Source organism: Channa argus, chromosome 20, assembly GCF_033026475.1.
Source record: "Channa argus isolate prfri chromosome 20, Channa argus male v1.0, whole genome shotgun sequence".
Taxonomy (NCBI): domain Eukaryota; kingdom Metazoa; phylum Chordata; class Actinopteri; order Anabantiformes; family Channidae; genus Channa; species Channa argus.
Genome location: NC_090216.1, coordinates 21106383 through 21127160, shown reverse-complemented (window position 1 = coordinate 21127160; position 20778 = coordinate 21106383). Strand labels below are relative to the sequence as shown.

Below are 20778 nucleotides of genomic sequence, written 5' to 3'. Positions count from 1 at the left end.
TCTATGGGCTTTACAATTGTGAAGTTTTCACATGTCCTGTTTTACAATCAAGTCTCCCTTCCTCACTGTCCTAGCTCCCCTAACCTTTCGAAACCCACCCTAGTTCAGACCAAGTGACCTAATGGACAAAGCATCTGACTTCAAATAGGAAGATTGAAGGGTCGAGTCCCTTTGTGGTTGCTCTTCTTGTACTTACTCACTGGATGCGCCTGGAAAATCTTTTTTTCCGTGTGTTTCAAGGTTGCAAAAACAGGGTAACATTCAAGCCAAAAGGTTTTATCAATCACACTTCTTCACTGCTAAAGAGGTATGCACAAATAGCAATTATCTTCCGGAAGTCAATGTGCTGCTCTTAAGACCAGGATGTTCACTGGAGAAGGTTAGAGCGTAGAGGCGATGGTGCCAGTGGCTGATCTTCTTTCTTGCCCCTAATCTCTACTTACAAAAAATTTGAATTCCCATCTGTCTGCAGTGCTCATTTGAAAAAAGAAACAAATCTACAAGAGGCCCTATTACAAGTCAGTACATGAGATCAGCAAAGACCCACTTCCTTGAATTAAAATGATTTCATCTCCAACTGTTTGGCCATGGAACTGCATCATCTCTGATGTTCAAAAGACAGGATTATGACGTCACCCATTATGAAAGGGCCATCGTATCTCAGACAAAATCACTGAGACATTGACGCAGCTGTGCAGCTGGGAAAATGACTCTTTTGCAGCATGCTGGGCCGGTTAGCTCAGATGGTTAGAGGGTGGTGCTAATAACGCCAAGGTCATGGGTTCCATCCCCATACTGGCCATTGAAAAGCACGATGCAAGCAACTCTTTCCAAGGCAAGATTAATCCTGACTGCACGGTTGCTTGCTTTTCACATGCTACATAAACCTGGCCTTTTGAGTTATCAACCAGGTAACATTGCTGACTGAACTGTCTTGCATAAGAAACCTTTCCCGCATTTCCTTTTTAGTTAATGATATCAAAGAATACTCACATAATTTCACATTCCCAGATAGTTCAACGCTGTCTACAGGTTTTGCAATTCAAAAAATTATTCACATGTACGTTTTTACAATCAAGTCTCCCTTCCTCACTCACCCAGCTCCTCTAGCCTCCTGAAACAAACATCTGTTCAGACCACACAGTCTAATGAGCACGGCTTCAGTCCTTTGAAAGACTCGGTTCCGACCACGTGGCCTAATGGACAATGCGTCTGACTTCGGATCAGAAGTTTGAGGGTTCGAGTCCCTTCGTGGTTGAGCTTCCAGTCCTTGCTGTTCGATGTGCCTGGAAAGTACAAACTTCCATGGGTTTTTCATGGTCGTAAGAACAGAGTGACACATAAGCAAAGGAAGCTATTATCAATCACCCTCACTGAGCTGTTTTGCACAAGAAACATTTTCCTGCATGTACATATGCACACAATGATATCGAAGAGTATCTGACACAACATAACATTCACAAATGCTTCAACGCTGTCTATGGGCTTTACAATTGTGAAGTTTTCACATGTCCTGTTTTACAATCAAGTCTCCCTTCCTCACTGTCCTAGCTCCCCTAACCTTTCGAAAGCCACCCTAGATCAGACCAAGTGACCTAATGGACAAAGCATCTGACTTCAAATAGGAAGATTGAAGGGTCGAGTCCCTTTGTGGTTGCTCTTCTTGTACTTACTCAATGGATGTGCCTGGAAAATCTTTTTTGCCGTGTGTTTCAAGGTTGCAGAAACAGGGTAACATTCAAGCGAAAAGGTTTTATCAATCACACTTCTTCACTGCTAAAGAGGTATGCACAAATAGCAATTATCTTCCGCAAGTCAATGTGCTGCTCTTAAGACCAGGATGTTCAATTGAGAAGGTTAGAGCGTAGAGGCGATGGTGCCAGTGGCTGATCTTCTTTCTTGCCCCTAATCTCTACTTACAAAAAATCTGAATTCCCATCTGTCTGCAGTGCTCATTTGAAAAAAGAAACAAATCTACAAGAGGCCCTATTACAAGTCAGTACATGAGATCAGCAAAGACCCACTTCCTTGAATTAAAATGATTTCATCTCCAACTGTTTGGCCATGGAACTGCATCATCTCTGATGTCCAAAAGACAGGATTATGACGTCACCCATTATGAAAGGGCCATCGTATCTCAGACAAAATCACTGAGACATTGACACAGCTGTGCAGCTGGGAAAATGACTCTTTTGCAGCATGCTGGGCCGGTTAGCTCAGATGGTTAGAGCGTGGTGCTAATAACGCCAAGGTCATGGGTTCAATCCCCATACTGGCCATTGAAAAGCACGATGCAAGCAACTCTTTCCAAGGCAAGATTAATCCTGACTGCACGGTTGCTTGCTTTTCACATGCTACATAAACCTGGCCTTTTGAGTTATCAACCAGGTAACATTGCTGACTGAACTGTCTTGCATAAGAAACCTTTCCCGCATTTCCTTTTTAGTTAATGATATCAAAGAATACTCACATAATTTCACATTCCCAGATAGTTCAACGCTGTCTACAGGTTTTGCAATTCAAAAAATTATTCACATGTACGTTTTTACAATCAAGTCTCCCTTCCTCACTCACCCAGCTCCTCTAGCCTCCTGAAACAAACCTCTGTTCAGACCACACAGTCTAATGAGCACGGCTTCAGTCCTTTGAAAGACTCGGTTCCGAACACGTGGCCTAATGGACAAGGCGTCTGACTTAGTATCAGAAGATTGAGGGTTCGAGTCGCTTTGTGGTTGAGCTTCCAGTCCTTGCTGTTTGATGTGCCTGGAAAGTACAAACTTCCATGGGTTTTTCATGGTTGTAGGAACAGAGTGACACTTAAGCAAAGGAAGTTATTATCAATCACCCTCACTGAGCTGTTTTGCACAAGAAACATTTTCCTGCATGTACATATGCACACAATGATATCAAAGAGTATCAACATCACATTCACAAATGCTTCAACGCTGTCTATGGGCTTTACAATTGTGAAGTTTTCACATGTCCTGTTTTACAATCAAGTCTCCCTTCCTCACTGTCCTAGCTCCCCTAACCTTTCGAAACCCACCCTAGTTCAGACCAAGTGATCTAATGGACAAAGCATCTGACTTCAAATAGGAAGATTGAAGGGTCGAGTCCCTTTGTGGTTGCTCTTCTTGTACTTACTCAATGGATGTGCCTGGAAAATCTTTTTTTCCGTGTGTTTCAAGGTTGCAGAAACAGGGTAACATTCAAGCGAAAAGGTTTTATCAATCACGCTTCTTCACTGCTAAAGAGGTATGCACAAATAGCAATTATCTTCCGGAACTCAATGTGCTGCTCTTAAGACCAGGATGTTCAATTGAGAAGGTTAGAGCGTAGAGGCGATGGTGCCAGTGGCTGATCTTCTTTCTTGCCCCTAATCTCTACTTACAAAAAATCTGAATTCCCATCTGTCTGCAGTGCTCATTTGAAAAAAGAAACAAATCTACAAGAGGCCCTATTACAAGTCAGTACATGAGATCAGCAAAGACCCACTTCCTTGAATTAAAATGATTTCATCTCCAACTGTTTGGCCATGGAACTGCATCATCTCTGATGTCCAAAAGACAGGATTATGACGTCACCCATTATGAAAGGGCCATCGTATGTCAGACAAAATCACTGAGATATTGACGCAGCTGTGCAGCTGGGAAAATGACTCTTTTTGTAGCATGCTGGGCTGGTTAGCTCAGATGGTTAGAGTGTGGTGCTAATAACGCCAAGGTCATGGGTTCAGTCCCCATACTGGCCATTGAAAAGCACGATGCAAGCAACTCTTTCCAAGGCAAGATTAATCCTGACTGCACGGTTGCTTGCTTTTCACATGCTACATAAACCTGGCCTTTTGAGTTATCAACCAGGTAACATTGCTGACTGAACTGTCTTGCATAAGAAACCTTTCCCGCATTTCCTTTTTAGTTAATGATATCAAAGAATACTCACATAATTTCACATTCCCAGATAGTTCAACGCTGTCTACAGGTTTTGCAATTCAAAAAATTATTCACATGTACGTTTTTACAATCAAGTCTCCCTTCCTCACTCACCCAGCTCCTCTAGCCTCCTGAAACAAACCTCTGTTCAGACCACACAGTCTAATGAGCACGGCTTCAGTCCTTTGAAAGACTCGGTTCCGACCACGTGGCCTAATGGACAAGGCGTCTGACTTCGGATCAGAAGATTGAGGGTTCGAGTCCCTTCGTGGTTGAGCTTCCAGTCCTTTCTGTTTGATGTGCCTGGAAAGTACAAACTTCCATGGGTTTTTCATGGTCGTAGGAACAGAGTGACACTTAAGCAAAGGAAGCTATTATCAATCACCCTCACTGAGCTGTTTTGCACAAGAAACATTTTCCTGCATGTACATATGCACACAATGATATCGAAGAGTATCTGACACAACATCACATTCACAAATGCTTAAACGCTGTCTATGGGCTTTACAATTGTGAAGTTTTCACATGTCCTGTTTTACAATCAAGTCTCCCTTCCTCACTGTCCTAGCTCCCCTAACCTTTCGAAACCCACCCTAGTTCAGACCAAGTGACCTAATGGACAAAGCATCTGACTTCAAATAGGAAGATTGAAGGGTCGAGTCCCTTTGTGGTTGCTCTTCTTGTACTTACTCACTGGATGTGCCTGGAAAATCTTTTTTTCCGTGTGTTTCAAGGTTGCAAAACAGGGTAACATTCAAGCGAAAAGGTTTTATCAATCACACTTCTTCACTGCTAAAGAGGTATGCACAAATAGCAATTATCTTCCGGAACTCAATGTGCTGCTCTTAAGACCAGGATGTTCAATTGAGAAGGTTAGAGCGTAGAGGCGATGGTGCCAGTGGCTGATCTTCTTTCTTGCCCCTAATCTCTACTTACAAAAAATCTGAATTCCCATCTGTCTGCAGTGCTCATTTGAAAAAAGAAACAAATCTACAAGAGGCCCTATTACAAGTCAGTACATGAGATCAGCAAAGACCCACTTCCTTGAAATAAAATGTTTTCATCTCCAACTGTTTGGCCATGGAACTGCATCATCTCTGATGAGACTGACTGACCATTGAAAACACCTGTGGCTCTGATGTGCTCACCTCTCCTGCATCCTCCGCTCCAACACCCGACAACATCCACAGGTATAAACAGTCCGAGATATTTATAGAATCTGACGTTACCAGCAGACAAAATGCAGCTGTTATGGACTCTAATTTTTCACACAGGGAATATTATTATTTTGCTGAATGTTATGATCTTAACCACACTGCTATTTGCCCCATAGAGACTATGTCTGCTCCACGACCAATTAAACTTTTTAAACCAACAATGAACACAAGGGGAGTTAATCATAAAAATCTAATACAAGTTAAGACTAATGCTCATACTGAACCAACACCCAAAACTATTAAATGTGGATTATTAAATATTAGATCTCTCTCTTCTAAATCTCTGTTAGTAAATGACTTAATAAATGATCATCAAATTGATTTACTTTGTCTCACTGAAACCTGGTTGCAGCAGGAAGAATATGTCAGTTTAAATGAGTCAACCCCCCCAAGTCATATTAATTATCATGTTCCTAGATGCACAGGCCGAGGTGGAGGAGTAGCAGCAATATTTCACTTTAGCTTATCAATAATTCCTAGACCTAAACATAGTTATAACTCATTTGAGAGTCTTACTCTTAGCCTTTCACACGCAAACTGGAAAACTCAAAAACCACTATTATTTGTTATCATGTACCGTCCTCCAGTCCCTTATTCAGAGTTTTTGATAGAATTTTCTGATTTTCTATCTGATTTAGTGCTTAGTACAGATAAAGTCATTATAGTGGGTGACTTTAACATCCATGTAGATGCTGACAGTAACTGCCTGAGCACTGCGTTTAATTCATTACTAGATTCAATTGGTTTTTCCCAAAATGTAAATAAACCCACTCACTGTTTTAGTCACACATTGGACCTTGTACTTACATATGGCATTGAAACTGATAATTTAATAGTATTTCCTCATAATTCTCTTCTGTCTGACGATTTTCTAATAACATTTGAATTTACAATAACGGACTATACAGCAGTTAGGAAAAAATTCCACTACAGCAGATGTTTATCTGAAAATGCTGTGAATATTTTTAAAGAAATTATCTCTTCATCTTTTTCACCACCATGTGTCAATACTATGGTAAGTAGCCATCTTACTCCTGTACAAATTGATTACTTAGTTGACGATTCTGCAGCCTCATTGCGTATGATACTAGATACAGTTGCCCCTCTGAAAAAAAAGGCAGTGAATCAGAGGAGCCGACCTCCATGGTACAATTCACAAATGCACAGCTTAAAGCAGGCGTCACGAAAATTAGAGAGGAAGTGGCGTTCCACTAATTTAGAAGAATCCCGGTTAGCCTGGAAAAACAGTTTAAAAATGTACAAAAAAGCTCTCCGTGATGCCAGAACAGCATATTATTCCGCACTAATAGAGGAAAACAAGAACAACCCCCGGTTTCTGTTCAGCACTGTAGCCAGGCTGACTAAGAGCCATAGTTCTGTTGAGCCTAGTATACCCTTAACTTTGAGCAGCAATGACTTTATGACTTTCTTTACTGATAAAATTGCAGCCATTAGGGAAAAGATTCACCAGATCCTCCCTACAAATATTACAGATAGATCTTCATGTACAACAGCTCTAGAATCCTCAATAAGGCCCCAATCCATCTTAGACTGTTTTTCACCCATAGATCTCACTGAGCTAAGTTCAACTATCGCCTCCTCAAAACTAACAACATGTCTTTTAGACCCTGTTCCAACCAAATTGCTTAAAGATGTTCTACCTTTAATAGACACTTTCATATTAGATTTGATTAACCTATCTTTAGAAACTGGCTATGTACCAAAGGCTTATAAAGTTGCTGTAATCAAACCATTACTTAAAAAACCCTGTCTTGATCCAGGTGATTTAGCCAACTATAGACCAATATCAAATCTCCCGTTTATCTCTAAAATCCTGGAAAAAGTAGTTGCAAAACAATTATGTGATCACCTTTACAGGAATAATTTGTATGAAGACTTTCAGTCAGGATATAGAGCTCATCACAGTACAGAAACAGCACTGGTAAAAGTCTCCAATGATCTTCTCCTCGCTTCAGATAACGGACTTGTGTCCGTACTCGTCTTGCTAGACCTTAGTGCCGCATTTGACACCATTGACCACAACATTTTATTACAGAGACTAGAACATGGATTTGGGATTAAAGGAACCACATTACATTGGTTTAAATCTTATCTGTCAGACAGATTCCAACTTGTTCATGTTAATGATGACTCTTCTTTATGCACCAAAGTTAGCTATGGAGTTCCACAGGGCTCTGTGTTAGGACCAATACTTTTTAATCTGTACATGTCACCTTTAGGCAAAATTATTAGGAAACATTCCATAAACTTCCACTGCTATGCAGATGATACCCAGCTCTATTTATCTGTGAAACCAGAAGATACTAACCAATTAGTCAAACTTGAAGCATGTCTAAAAGACATAAAGACCTGGATGTCCTACAATTTCCTACTTCTAAATTCAGACAAAACTGAAATCATCCTCTTTGGGCCTAAAAACATGAGAAATATGCTGTCTAACAATATAGTTACTTTAGATGACATAACTTTGGCCTCCAGTACTGCGGTGAGGAACCTTGGAGTTATTTTTGACCAGGATTTGGCATTTACGTCACATATAAGACAAATCTCTAGAACAGCCTTCTTCCACCTACGGAACATTGCTAAAATTAGAAGCATCCTGTCTCAAAGTGATGCCGAAAAACTGGTCCATGCATTTGTTACTTCTAGGTTGGACTACTGTAATTCCCTACTTCTGGGGTGTCCTAATAACTCCCTAAAAAGCCTTCAATTAATCCAAAATGCTGCAGCAAGAGTGCTGACTGGATTAGGAAAGAGAGATCATATTTCACCTTCACTAGCTTCTCTTCATTGGCTTCCCATAAAATCTAGAATAGAGTTCAAAACCCTCCTCCTTACATACAAAGCTCTTAATGGTCAAGCTCCATCATATTTAAAAGATCTCATAGTTCTGTATCGCCCGATTAGACCACTTCGATCCCAAAATACAGGCCAACTTGTGGTTCCCAGAGTTTGCAAAAGTAGAATGGGAGGCAGAGCCTTTAGCTATCAAGCTCCTCTCCTGTGGAACCAGCTTCCAATCCAAATTCGGGGAGCAGACACCCTCTCTACTTTTAAGACTAGGCTTAAAACCTTCCTTTTTGATAAAGCTTATAGTTAAACTGCTCACTCAACCTGAACTAGCTTTTCTCTATACATTTACTTGTCACCACTGTATACCATTAATTCTATATCCTACAACCTGTACGATGCTTTGTTGTTGCTTTTTTGTTGTTTTGTTGTTGCTTTTTTGTTGTTTTGTTGTTGCTTTTCTTGTTGTTTTGTTGTTGCTTTTTGTTGTTGCTTTTCGTTGCTCTTTTCTTTTCTTTCTCCACTTTCCACTCACCCCAACCGGTCAAGGCAGATGGCCACCCACCCTGAGCCTGGTTCTGCTGGAGGTTTCTCCCATTAAAGGGAGTTTTTCCTCTCCACTGTTGCCTAGGGCTTGCTCAAGGGGGATTTGTTGGGTTGCTTCTACATACTTGTGTAGTCTGGACTTTATTCTGTAAATTGCCTTGAGATGACTTTGTTGTAAATTGGCGCTATATAAATAAAGTTGAATTGAATTGAATTGAATTGATGTCCAAAAGACAGGATTATGACGTCACCCATTATGAAAGGGCCATCGTATGTCAGACAAAATCACTGAGACATTGACGCAGCTGTGCATCTGGGAAAATGACTCTTTTGCAGCATGCTGGGCCGGTTAGCTCAGATGGTTAGAGCGTGGTGCTAATAACGCCAAGGTCATGGGTTCAATCCCCATACTGGCCATTGAAAAGCACGATGCAAGCAACTCTTTCCAAGGCAAGATTAATCCTGATTGCTTGCTTTTCACATGCTACATAAACCCGGCCTTTTGAGTTATCAACCAGAAAACATTGCTGACTGAACTGTCTTGCATAAGAAACCTTTCCCGCATTTCCTTTTTAGTTAATGATATCAAAGAATACTCACATAATTTCACATTCCCAGATAGTTCAACGCTGTCTACAGGTTTTGCAATTCAAAAAATTATTCACATGTACGTTTTTACAATCAAGTCTCCCTTCCTCACTCACCCAGCTCCTCTAGCCTCCTGAAACAAACCTCTGTTCAGACCACACAGTCTAATGAGCACGGCTTCAGTCCTTTGAAAGACTCGGTTCCGACCATGTGGCCTAATGGACAAGGCGTCTGACTTCGGATCAGAAGATTGAGGGTTCGAGTCCCTTCGTGGTTGAGCTTCCAGTCCTTTCTGTTTGATGTGCCTGGAAAGTACAAACTTCCATGGGTTTTTCATGGTCGTAGGAACAGAGTGACACTTAAGCAAAGGAAGCTATTATCAATCACCCTCACTGAGCTGTTTTGCACAAGAAACATTTTCCTGCATGTACATATGCACACAATGATATCGAAGAGTATCAACATCACATTCACAAATGCTTCAACGCTGTCTATGGGCTTTACAATTGTGAAGTTTTCACATGTCCTGTTTTACAATCAAGTCTCCCTTCCTCACTGTCCTAGCTCCCCTAACCTTTCGAAACCCACCCTAGTTCAGACCAAGTGATCTAATGGACAAAGCATCTGACTTCAAATAGGAAGATTGAAGGGTCGAGTCCCTTTGTGGTTGCTCTTCTTGTACTTACTCAATGGATGTGCCTGGAAAATCTTTTTTTCCGTGTGTTTCAAGGTTGCAGAAACAGGGTAACATTCAAGCGAAAAGGTTTTATCAATCACACTTCTTCACTGCTAAAGAGGTATGCACAAATAGCAATTATCTTCCGGAACTCAATGTGCTGCTCTTAAGACCAGGATGTTCAATTGAGAAGGTTAGAGCGTAGAGGCGATGGTGCCAGTGGCTGATCTTCTTTCTTGCCCCTAATCTCTACTTACAAAAAATCTGAATTCCCATCTGTCTGCAGTGCTCATTTGAAAAAAGAAACAAATCTACAAGAGGCCCTATTACAAGTCAGTACATGAGATCAGCAAAGACCCACTTCCTTGAATTAAAATGATTTCATCTCCAACTGTTTGGCCATGGAACTGCATCATCTCTGATGTCCAAAAGACAGGATTATGACGTCACCCATTATGAAAAGGCCATCGTATCTCAGACAAAATCACTGAGACATTGACGCAGCTGTGCAGCTGGGAAAATGACTCTTTTGCAGAATGCTGGGCCGGTTAGCTCAGATGGTTAGAGCGTGGTGCTAATAACGCCAAGGTCATGGGTTCAATCCCCATACTGGCCATTGAAAAGCACGATGCAAGCAACTCTTTCCAAGGCAAGATTAATCCTGACTGCATGGTTGCTTGCTTTTCACATGCTACATAAACCTGGCCTTTTGAGTTATCAACCAGGTAACATTGCTGACTGAACTGTCTTGCATAAGAAACCTTTCCCGCATTTCCTTTTTAGTTAATGATATCAAAGAATACTCACATAATTTCACATTCCCAGATAGTTCAACGCTGTCTACAGGTTTTGCAATTCAAAAAATTATTCACATGTACGTTTTTACAATCAAGTCTCCCTTCCTCACTCACCCAGCTCCTCTAGCCTCCTGAAACAAACCTCTGTTCAGACCACACAGTCTAATGAGCACGGCTTCAGTCCTTTGAAAGACTCGGTTCCGACCACGTGGCCTAATGGACAAGGCGTCTGACTTAGTATCAGAAGATTGAGGGTTCGAGTCGCTTTGTGGTTGAGCTTCCAGTCCTTGCTGTTTGTTGTCCCTGGAAAGTACAAACTTCCATGGGTTTTTCATGGTTGTAGGAACAGAGTGACACTTAAGCAAAGGAAGCTATTATCAATCACCCTCACTGAGCTGTTTTGCACAAGAAACATTTTCCTGCATGTACTTATGCACACAATGATATCGAAGAGTATCTGACACAACATCACATTCACAAATGCTTCAACGCTGTCTATGGGCTTTACAATTGTGAAGTTTTCACATTTCCTGTTTTACAATCAAGTCTCCCTTCCTCACTGTCCTAGCTCCCCTAACCTTTCGAAACCCACCCTAGTTCAGACCAAGTGACCTAATGGACAAAGCATCTGACTTCAAATAGGAAGATTGAAGGGTCGAGTCCCTTTGTGGTTGCTCTTCTTGTACTTACTCACTGGATGTGCCTGGAAAATCTTTTTTTCCGTGTGTTTCAAGGTTGCAAAAACAGGGTAACATTCAAGCGAAAAGGTTTTATCAATCACACTTCTTCACTGCTAAAGAGGTATGCACAAATAGCAATTATCTTCCGGAAGTCAATGTGCTGCTCTTAAGACCAGGATGTTCAATTGAGAAGGTTAGAGTGTAGAGGCGATGGTGCCAGTGGCTGATCTTATTTCTTGCCCCTAATCTCTACTTACAAAAAATCTGAATTCCCATCTGTCTGCAGTGCTCATTTGAAAAAAGAAACAAATCTACAAGAGGCCCTATTACAAGTCAGTACATGAGATCAGCAAAGACCCACTTCCTTGAATTAAAATGATTTCATCTCCAACTGTTTGGCCATGGAACTGCATCATCTCTGATGTCCAAAAGACAGGATTATGACGTCACCCATTATGAAAGGGCCATCGTATCTCAGACAAAATCACTGAGACATTGACGCAGCTGTGCAGCTGGGAAAATGACTCTTTTGCAGCATGCTGGGCCGGTTAGCTCAGATGGTTAGAGCGTGGTGCTAATAACACCAAGGTCATGGGTTCAATCCCCATACTGGCCATTGAAAAGCACGATGCAAGCAACTCTTTCCAAGGCAAGATTAATCCTGACTGCACGGTTGCTTGCTTTTCACATGCTACATAAACCTGGCCTTTTGAGTTATCAACCAGGTAACATTGCTGACTGAACTGTCTTACAAAAAATCTGAATTCCCCTCTGTCTGCAGTGCTCATTTGAAAAAAGAAACAAATCTACAAGAGGCCCTATTACAAGTCAGTACATGAGATCAGCAAAGACCCACTTCCTTGAAATAAAATGTTTTCATCTCCAACTGTTTGGCCATGGAACTGCATCATCTCTGATGAGACTGACTGACCATTGAAAACACCTGTGGCTCTGATGTGCTCACCTCTCCTGCATCCTCCGCTCCAACACCCGACAACATCCACAGGTATAAACAGTCCGAGATATTTATAGAATCTGACGTTACCAGCAGACAAAATGCAGCTGTTATGGACTCTAATTTTTCACACAGGGAATATTATTATTTTGCTGAATGTTATGATCTTAACCACACTGCTATTTGCCCCATAGAGACTATGTCTGCTCCACGACCAATTAAACTTTTTAAACCAACAATGAACACAAGGGGAGTTAATCATAAAAATCTAATACAAGTTAAGACTAATGCTCATACTGAACCAACACCCAAAACTATTAAATGTGGATTATTAAATATTAGATCTCTCTCTTCTAAATCTCTGTTAGTAAATGACTTAATAAATGATCATCAAATTGATTTACTTTGTCTCACTGAAACCTGGTTGCAGCAGGAAGAATATGTCAGTTTAAATGAGTCAACCCCCCCAAGTCATATTAATTATCATGTTCCTAGATGCACAGGCCGAGGTGGAGGAGTAGCAGCAATATTTCACTTTAGCTTATCAATAATTCCTAGACCTAAACATAGTTATAACTCATTTGAGAGTCTTACTCTTAGCCTTTCACACGCAAACTGGAAAACTCAAAAACCACTATTATTTGTTATCATGTACCGTCCTCCAGTCCCTTATTCAGAGTTTTTGATAGAATTTTCTGATTTTCTATCTGATTTAGTGCTTAGTACAGATAAAGTCATTATAGTGGGTGACTTTAACATCCATGTAGATGCTGACAGTAACTGCCTGAGCACTGCGTTTAATTCATTACTAGATTCAATTGGTTTTTCCCAAAATGTAAATAAACCCACTCACTGTTTTAGTCACACATTGGACCTTGTACTTACATATGGCATTGAAACTGATAATTTAATAGTATTTCCTCATAATTCTCTTCTGTCTGACGATTTTCTAATAACATTTGAATTTACAATAACGGACTATACAGCAGTTAGGAAAAAATTCCACTACAGCAGATGTTTATCTGAAAATGCTGTGAATATTTTTAAAGAAATTATCTCTTCATCTTTTTCACCACCATGTGTCAATACTATGGTAAGTAGCCATCTTACTCCTGTACAAATTGATTACTTAGTTGACGATTCTGCAGCCTCATTGCGTATGATACTAGATACAGTTGCCCCTCTGAAAAAAAAGGCAGTGAATCAGAGGAGCCGACCTCCATGGTACAATTCACAAATGCACAGCTTAAAGCAGGCGTCACGAAAATTAGAGAGGAAGTGGCGTTCCACTAATTTAGAAGAATCCCGGTTAGCCTGGAAAAACAGTTTAAAAATGTACAAAAAAGCTCTCCGTGATGCCAGAACAGCATATTATTCCGCACTAATAGAGGAAAACAAGAACAACCCCCGGTTTCTGTTCAGCACTGTAGCCAGGCTGACTAAGAGCCATAGTTCTGTTGAGCCTAGTATACCCTTAACTTTGAGCAGCAATGACTTTATGACTTTCTTTACTGATAAAATTGCAGCCATTAGGGAAAAGATTCACCAGATCCTCCCTACAAATATTACAGATAGATCTTCATGTACAACAGCTCTAGAATCCTCAATAAGGCCCCAATCCATCTTAGACTGTTTTTCACCCATAGATCTCACTGAGCTAAGTTCAACTATCGCCTCCTCAAAACTAACAACATGTCTTTTAGACCCTGTTCCAACCAAATTGCTTAAAGATGTTCTACCTTTAATAGACACTTTCATATTAGATTTGATTAACCTATCTTTAGAAACTGGCTATGTACCAAAGGCTTATAAAGTTGCTGTAATCAAACCATTACTTAAAAAACCCTGTCTTGATCCAGGTGATTTAGCCAACTATAGACCAATATCAAATCTCCCGTTTATCTCTAAAATCCTGGAAAAAGTAGTTGCAAAACAATTATGTGATCACCTTTACAGGAATAATTTGTATGAAGACTTTCAGTCAGGATATAGAGCTCATCACAGTACAGAAACAGCACTGGTAAAAGTCTCCAATGATCTTCTCCTCGCTTCAGATAACGGACTTGTGTCCGTACTCGTCTTGCTAGACCTTAGTGCCGCATTTGACACCATTGACCACAACATTTTATTACAGAGACTAGAACATGGATTTGGGATTAAAGGAACCACATTACATTGGTTTAAATCTTATCTGTCAGACAGATTCCAACTTGTTCATGTTAATGATGACTCTTCTTTATGCACCAAAGTTAGCTATGGAGTTCCACAGGGCTCTGTGTTAGGACCAATACTTTTTAATCTGTACATGTCACCTTTAGGCAAAATTATTAGGAAACATTCCATAAACTTCCACTGCTATGCAGATGATACCCAGCTCTATTTATCTGTGAAACCAGAAGATACTAACCAATTAGTCAAACTTGAAGCATGTCTAAAAGACATAAAGACCTGGATGTCCTACAATTTCCTACTTCTAAATTCAGACAAAACTGAAATCATCCTCTTTGGGCCTAAAAACATGAGAAATATGCTGTCTAACAATATAGTTACTTTAGATGACATAACTTTGGCCTCCAGTACTGCGGTGAGGAACCTTGGAGTTATTTTTGACCAGGATTTGGCATTTACGTCACATATAAGACAAATCTCTAGAACAGCCTTCTTCCACCTACGGAACATTGCTAAAATTAGAAGCATCCTGTCTCAAAGTGATGCCGAAAAACTGGTCCATGCATTTGTTACTTCTAGGTTGGACTACTGTAATTCCCTACTTCTGGGGTGTCCTAATAACTCCCTAAAAAGCCTTCAATTAATCCAAAATGCTGCAGCAAGAGTGCTGACTGGATTAGGAAAGAGAGATCATATTTCACCTTCACTAGCTTCTCTTCATTGGCTTCCCATAAAATCTAGAATAGAGTTCAAAACCCTCCTCCTTACATACAAAGCTCTTAATGGTCAAGCTCCATCATATTTAAAAGATCTCATAGTTCTGTATCGCCCGATTAGACCACTTCGATCCCAAAATACAGGCCTACTTGTGGTTCCCAGAGTTTGCAAAAGTAGAATGGGAGGCAGAGCCTTTAGCTATCAAGCTCCTCTCCTGTGGAACCAGCTTCCAATCCAAATTCGGGGAGCAGACACCCTCTCTACTTTTAAGACTAGGCTTAAAACCTTCCTTTTTGATAAAGCTTATAGTTAAACTGCTCACTCAACCTGAACTAGCTTTTCTCTATACATTTACTTGTCACCACTGTATACCATTAATTCTATATCCTACAACCTGTACGATGCTTTGTTGTTGCTTTTTTGTTGTTTTGTTGTTGCTTTTTTGTTGTTTTGTTGTTGCTTTTCTTGTTGTTTTGTTGTTGCTTTTTGTTGTTGCTTTTCGTTGCTCTTTTCTTTTCTTTCTCCACTTTCCACTCACCCCAACCGGTCAAGGCAGATGGCCACCCACCCTGAGCCTGGTTCTGCTGGAGGTTTCTCCCATTAAAGGGAGTTTTTCCTCTCCACTGTTGCCTAGGGCTTGCTCAAGGGGGATTTGTTGGGTTGCTTCTACATACTTGTGTAGTCTGGACTTTATTCTGTAAATTGCCTTGAGATGACTTTGTTGTAAATTGGCGCTATATAAATAAAGTTGAATTGAATTGAATTGAATTGATGTCCAAAAGACAGGATTATGACGTCACCCATTATGAAAGGGCCATCGTATGTCAGACAAAATCACTGAGACATTGACGCAGCTGTGCATCTGGGAAAATGACTCTTTTGCAGCATGCTGGGCCGGTTAGCTCAGATGGTTAGAGCGTGGTGCTAATAACGCCAAGGTCATGGGTTCAATCCCCATACTGGCCATTGAAAAGCACGATGCAAGCAACTCTTTCCAAGGCAAGATTAATCCTGATTGCTTGCTTTTCACATGCTACATAAACCCGGCCTTTTGAGTTATCAACCAGATAACATTGCTGACTGAACTGTCTTGCATAAGAAACCTTTCCCGCATTTCCTTTTTAGTTAATGATATCAAAGAATACTCACATAATTTCACATTCCCAGATAGTTCAACGCTGTCTACAGGTTTTGCAATTCAAAAAATTATTCACATGTACGTTTTTACAATCAAGTCTCCCTTCCTCACTCACCCAGCTCCTCTAGCCTCCTGAAACAAACCTCTGTTCAGACCACACAGTCTAATGAGCACGGCTTCAGTCCTTTGAAAGACTCGGTTCCGACCATGTGGCCTAATGGACAAGGCGTCTGACTTCGGATCAGAAGATTGAGGGTTCGAGTCCCTTCGTGGTTGAGCTTCCAGTCCTTTCTGTTTGATGTGCCTGGAAAGTACAAACTTCCATGGGTTTTTCATGGTCGTAGGAACAGAGTGACACTTAAGCAAAGGAAGCTATTATCAATCACCCTCACTGAGCTGTTTTGCACAAGAAACATTTTCCTGCATGTACATATGCACACAATGATATCGAAGAGTATCAACATCACATTCACAAATGCTTCAACGCTGTCTATGGGCTTTACAATTGTGAAGTTTTCACATGTCCTGTTTTACAATCAAGTCTCCCTTCCTCACTGTCCTAGCTCCCCTAACCTTTCGAAACCCACCCTAGTTCAGACCAAGTGACCTAATGGACAAAGAATCTGACTTCAAATACGAAGATTGAAGGGTCGAGTCCCTTTGTGGTTGCTCTTCTTGTACTTACTCAATGGATGTGCCTGGAAAATCTTTTTTTCCGTGTGTTTCAAGGTTGCAGAAACAGGGTAACATTCAAGCGAAAAGGTTTTATCAATCACGCTTCTTCACTGCTAAAGAGGTATGCACAAATAGCAATTATCTTCCGGAACTCAATGTGCTGCTCTTAAGACCAGGATGTTCAATTGAGAAGGTTAGAGCGTAGAGGCGATGGTGCCAGTGGCTGATCTTCTTTCTTGCCCCTAATCTCTACTTACAAAAAATCTGAATTCCCATCTGTCTGCAGTGCTCATTTGAAAAAAGAAACAAATCTACAAGAGGCCCTATTACAAGTCAGTACATGAGATCAGCAAAGACCCACTTCCTTGAAATAAAATGTTTTCATTTCCAACTGTTTGGCCATGGAACTGCATCATCTCTGATGTCCAAAAGACAGGATTATGACGTCACCCATTATGAAAAGGCCATCGTATCTCAGACAAAATCACTGAGACATTGACGCAGCTGTGCAGCTGGGAAAATGACTCTTTTGCAGCATGCTGGGCCGGTTAGCTCAGATGGTTAGAGCGTGGTGCTAATAACACCAAGGTCATGGGTTCAATCCCCATACTGGCCATTGAAAAGCACGATGCAAGCAACTCTTTCCAAGGCAAGATTAATCCTGACTGCACGGTTGCTTGCTTTTCACATGCTACATAAACCTGGCCTTTTGAGTTATCAACCAGGTAACATTGCTGACTGAACTGTCTTGCATAAGAAACCTTTCCCGCATTTCCTTTTTAGTTAATGATATCAAAGAATACTCACATAATTTCACATTCCCAGATAGTTCAACGCTGTCTACAGTTTTTGCAATTCAAAAAATTATTCACATGTACGTTTTTACAATCAAGTCTCCCTTCCTCACTCACCCAGCTCCTCTAGCCTCCTGAAACAAACCTCTGTTCAGACCACACAGTCTAATGAGCACGGCTTCAGTCCTTTGAAAGACTCGGTTCCGACCACGTGGCCTAATGGACAAGGCGTCTGACTTAGTATCAGAAGATTGAGGGTTCGAGTCGCTTTGTGGTTGAGCTTCCAGTCCTTGCTGTTTGATGTGCCTGGAAAGTACAAACTTCCATGGGTTTTTCATGGTTGTAGGAACAGAGTGACACTTAAGCAAAGGAAGCTATTATCAATCACCCTCACTGAGCTGTTTTGCACAAGAAACATTTTCCTGCATGTACATATGCACACAATGATATCGAAGAGTATCAACATCACATTCACAAATGCTTCAACGCTGTCTATGGGCTTTACAATTGTGAAGTTTTCACATGTCCTGTTTTACAATCAAGTCTCCCTTCCTCACTGTCCTAGCTCCCCTAACCTTTCGAAACCCACCCTAGTTCAGACCAAGTGATCTAATGGACAAAGCATCTGACTTCAAATAGGAAGATTGAAGGGTCGAGTCCCTTTGTGGTTGCTCTTCTTGTACTTACTCAATGGATGTGCCTGGAAAATCTTTTTTTCTGTGTGTTTCAAGGTTGCAGAAACAGGGTAACATTCAAGCGAAAAGGTTTTATCAATCACGCTTCTTCACTGCTAAAGAGGTATGCACAAATAGCAATTATCTTCCGGAACTCAATGTGCTGCTCTTAAGACCAGGATGTTCAATTGAGAAGGTTAGAGCGTAGAGGCGATGGTGCCAGTGGCTGATCTTCTTTCTTGCCCCTAATCTCTACTTACAAAAAATCTGAATTCCCATCTGTCTGCAGTGCTCATTTGAAAAAAGAAACAAATCTACAAGAGGCCCTATTACAAGTCAGTACATGAGATCAGCAAAGACCCACTTCCTTGAATTAAAATGATTTCATCTCCAACTGTTTGGCCATGGAACTGCATCATCTCTGATGTCCAAAAGACAGGATTATGACGTCACCCATTATGAAAGGGCCATCAAATGTCAGACAAAATCACTGAGACATTGACGCAGCTGTGCAGCTGGGAAAATGACTGTTTTTGTAGCATGCTGGGCTGGTTAGCTCAGATGGTTAGAGCGTGGTGCTAATAACGCCAAGGTCATGGGTTCAGTCCCCATACTGGCCATTGAAAAGCACGATGCAAGCAACTCTTTCCAAGGCAAGATTAATCCTGACTGCACGGTTGCTTGCTTTTCACATGCTACATAAACCTGGCCTTTTGAGTTATCAACCAGGTAACATTGCTGACTGAACTGTCTTGCATAAGAAACCTTTCCCGCATTTCCTTTTTAGTTAATGATATCAAAGAATACTCACATAATTTCACATTCCCAGATAGTTCAACGCTGTCTACAGGTTTTGCAATTCAAAAAATTATTCACATGTACGTTTTTACAATCAAGTCTCCCTTCCTCACTCACCCAGCTCCTCTAGCCTCCTGAAACAAACCTCTGTTCAGACCACACAGTCTAATGAGCACGGCTTCAGTCCTTTGAAAGACTCGGTTCCGACCACGTGGCCTAATGGACAAGGCGTCTGACTTCGGATCAGAAGATTGAGGGTTCGAGTCCCTTCGTGGTTGAGCTTCCAGTCCTTTCTGTTTGATGTGCCTGGAAAGTACAAACTTCCATGGGTTTTTCATGGTCGTAGGAACAGAGTGACACTTAAGCAAAGGAAGCTATTATCAATCACCCTCACTGAGCTGTTTTGCACAAGAAACATTTTCCTGCATGTACATATGCACACAATGATATCGAAGAGTATCTGACACAACATCACATTCACAAATGCTTCAACGCTGTCTATGGGCTTTACAATTGTGAAGTTTTCACATGTCCTGTTTTACAATCAAATCTCCCTTCCTCACTGTCCTAGCTCCCCTAACCTTTCGAAACCCACCCTAGTTCAGACCAAGTGACCTAATGGACAAAGCATCTGACTTCAAATAGGAAGATTGAAGGGTCGAGTCCCTTTGTGGTTGCTCTTCTTGTACTTACTCACTGGATGTGCCTGGAAAATCTTTTTTTCCGTGTGTTTCAAGGTTGCAAAAACAGGGTAACATTCAAGCGAAAAGGTTTTATCAATCACACTTCTTCACTGCTAAAGAGGTATGCACAAATAGCAATTATCTTCCGGAACTCAATGTGCTGCTCTTAAGACCAGGATGTTCAATTGAGAAGGTTAGAGCGTAGAGGCGATGGTGCCAGTGGCTGATCTTCTTTCTTGCCCCTAATCTCTACTTACAAAAAATCTGAATTCCCCTCTGTCTGCAGTGCTCATTTGAAAAAAGAAACAAATCTACAAGAGGCCCTATTACAAGTCAGTACATGAGATCAGCAAAGACCCACTTCCTTGAAATAAAATGTTTTCATCTCCAACTGTTTGGCCATGGAACTGCATCATCTCTGATGAGACTGACTGACCATTGAAAACACCTGTGGCTCTGATGTGCTCACCTCTCCTGCATCCTCCGCTCCAACACCCGACAACATCCACAGGTATAAACAGTCCGAGATATTTATAGAATCTGACGTTACCAGCAGACAAAATGCAGCTGTTATGGACTCTAATTTTTCACACAGGGAATATTATTATTTTGCTGAATGTTATGATCTTAACCACACTGCTATTTGCCCCATAGAGACTATGTCTGCTCCACGACCAATTAAACTTTTTAAACCAACAATGAACACAAGGGGAGTTAATCATAAAAATCTAATACAAGTTAAGACTAATGCTCATACTGAACCAACACCCAAAACTATTAAATGTGGATTATTAAATATTAGATCTCTCTCTTCTAAATCTCTGTTAGTAAATGACTTAATAAATGATCATCAAATTGATTTACTTTGTCTCACTGAAACCTGGTTGCAGCAGGAAGAATATGTCAGTTTAAATGAGTCAACCCCCCC

At 40.9% G+C, this 20778-nt stretch overlaps 10 non-coding genes across 10 annotated transcripts; all 10 read left to right on the top strand.

Annotated features, from left to right (window-relative positions):
* The first annotated feature begins 2205 nt into the window (after positions 1-2205).
* trnai-aau (transfer RNA isoleucine (anticodon AAU)) lies at positions 2206-2279 on the top strand. The gene has a single exon. It is a non-coding gene; the product is annotated as a tRNA-Ile (tRNA).
* Positions 2280-4134: 1855 nt separating this feature from the next.
* Positions 4135-4207, top strand: trnar-ucg (transfer RNA arginine (anticodon UCG)). Its single transcript has one exon. It is a non-coding gene; the product is annotated as a tRNA-Arg (tRNA).
* Positions 4208-8849: 4642 nt separating this feature from the next.
* On the top strand, positions 8850-8923 carry trnai-aau (transfer RNA isoleucine (anticodon AAU)). Its single transcript has one exon. It is a non-coding gene; the product is annotated as a tRNA-Ile (tRNA).
* Positions 8924-9298: 375 nt separating this feature from the next.
* On the top strand, positions 9299-9371 carry trnar-ucg (transfer RNA arginine (anticodon UCG)). Its single transcript has one exon. It is a non-coding gene; the product is annotated as a tRNA-Arg (tRNA).
* Positions 9372-10312: 941 nt separating this feature from the next.
* On the top strand, positions 10313-10386 carry trnai-aau (transfer RNA isoleucine (anticodon AAU)). The gene has a single exon. It is a non-coding gene; the product is annotated as a tRNA-Ile (tRNA).
* Positions 10387-11789: 1403 nt separating this feature from the next.
* On the top strand, positions 11790-11863 carry trnai-aau (transfer RNA isoleucine (anticodon AAU)). Its single transcript has one exon. It is a non-coding gene; the product is annotated as a tRNA-Ile (tRNA).
* Positions 11864-15980: 4117 nt separating this feature from the next.
* On the top strand, positions 15981-16054 carry trnai-aau (transfer RNA isoleucine (anticodon AAU)). Its single transcript has one exon. It is a non-coding gene; the product is annotated as a tRNA-Ile (tRNA).
* A 375-nt stretch (positions 16055-16429) lies between these two features.
* Positions 16430-16502, top strand: trnar-ucg (transfer RNA arginine (anticodon UCG)). Its single transcript has one exon. It is a non-coding gene; the product is annotated as a tRNA-Arg (tRNA).
* A 941-nt stretch (positions 16503-17443) lies between these two features.
* On the top strand, positions 17444-17517 carry trnai-aau (transfer RNA isoleucine (anticodon AAU)). Its single transcript has one exon. It is a non-coding gene; the product is annotated as a tRNA-Ile (tRNA).
* Positions 17518-19372: 1855 nt separating this feature from the next.
* Positions 19373-19445, top strand: trnar-ucg (transfer RNA arginine (anticodon UCG)). The gene has a single exon. It is a non-coding gene; the product is annotated as a tRNA-Arg (tRNA).
* The last annotated feature ends 1333 nt before the right edge of the window (positions 19446-20778 follow it).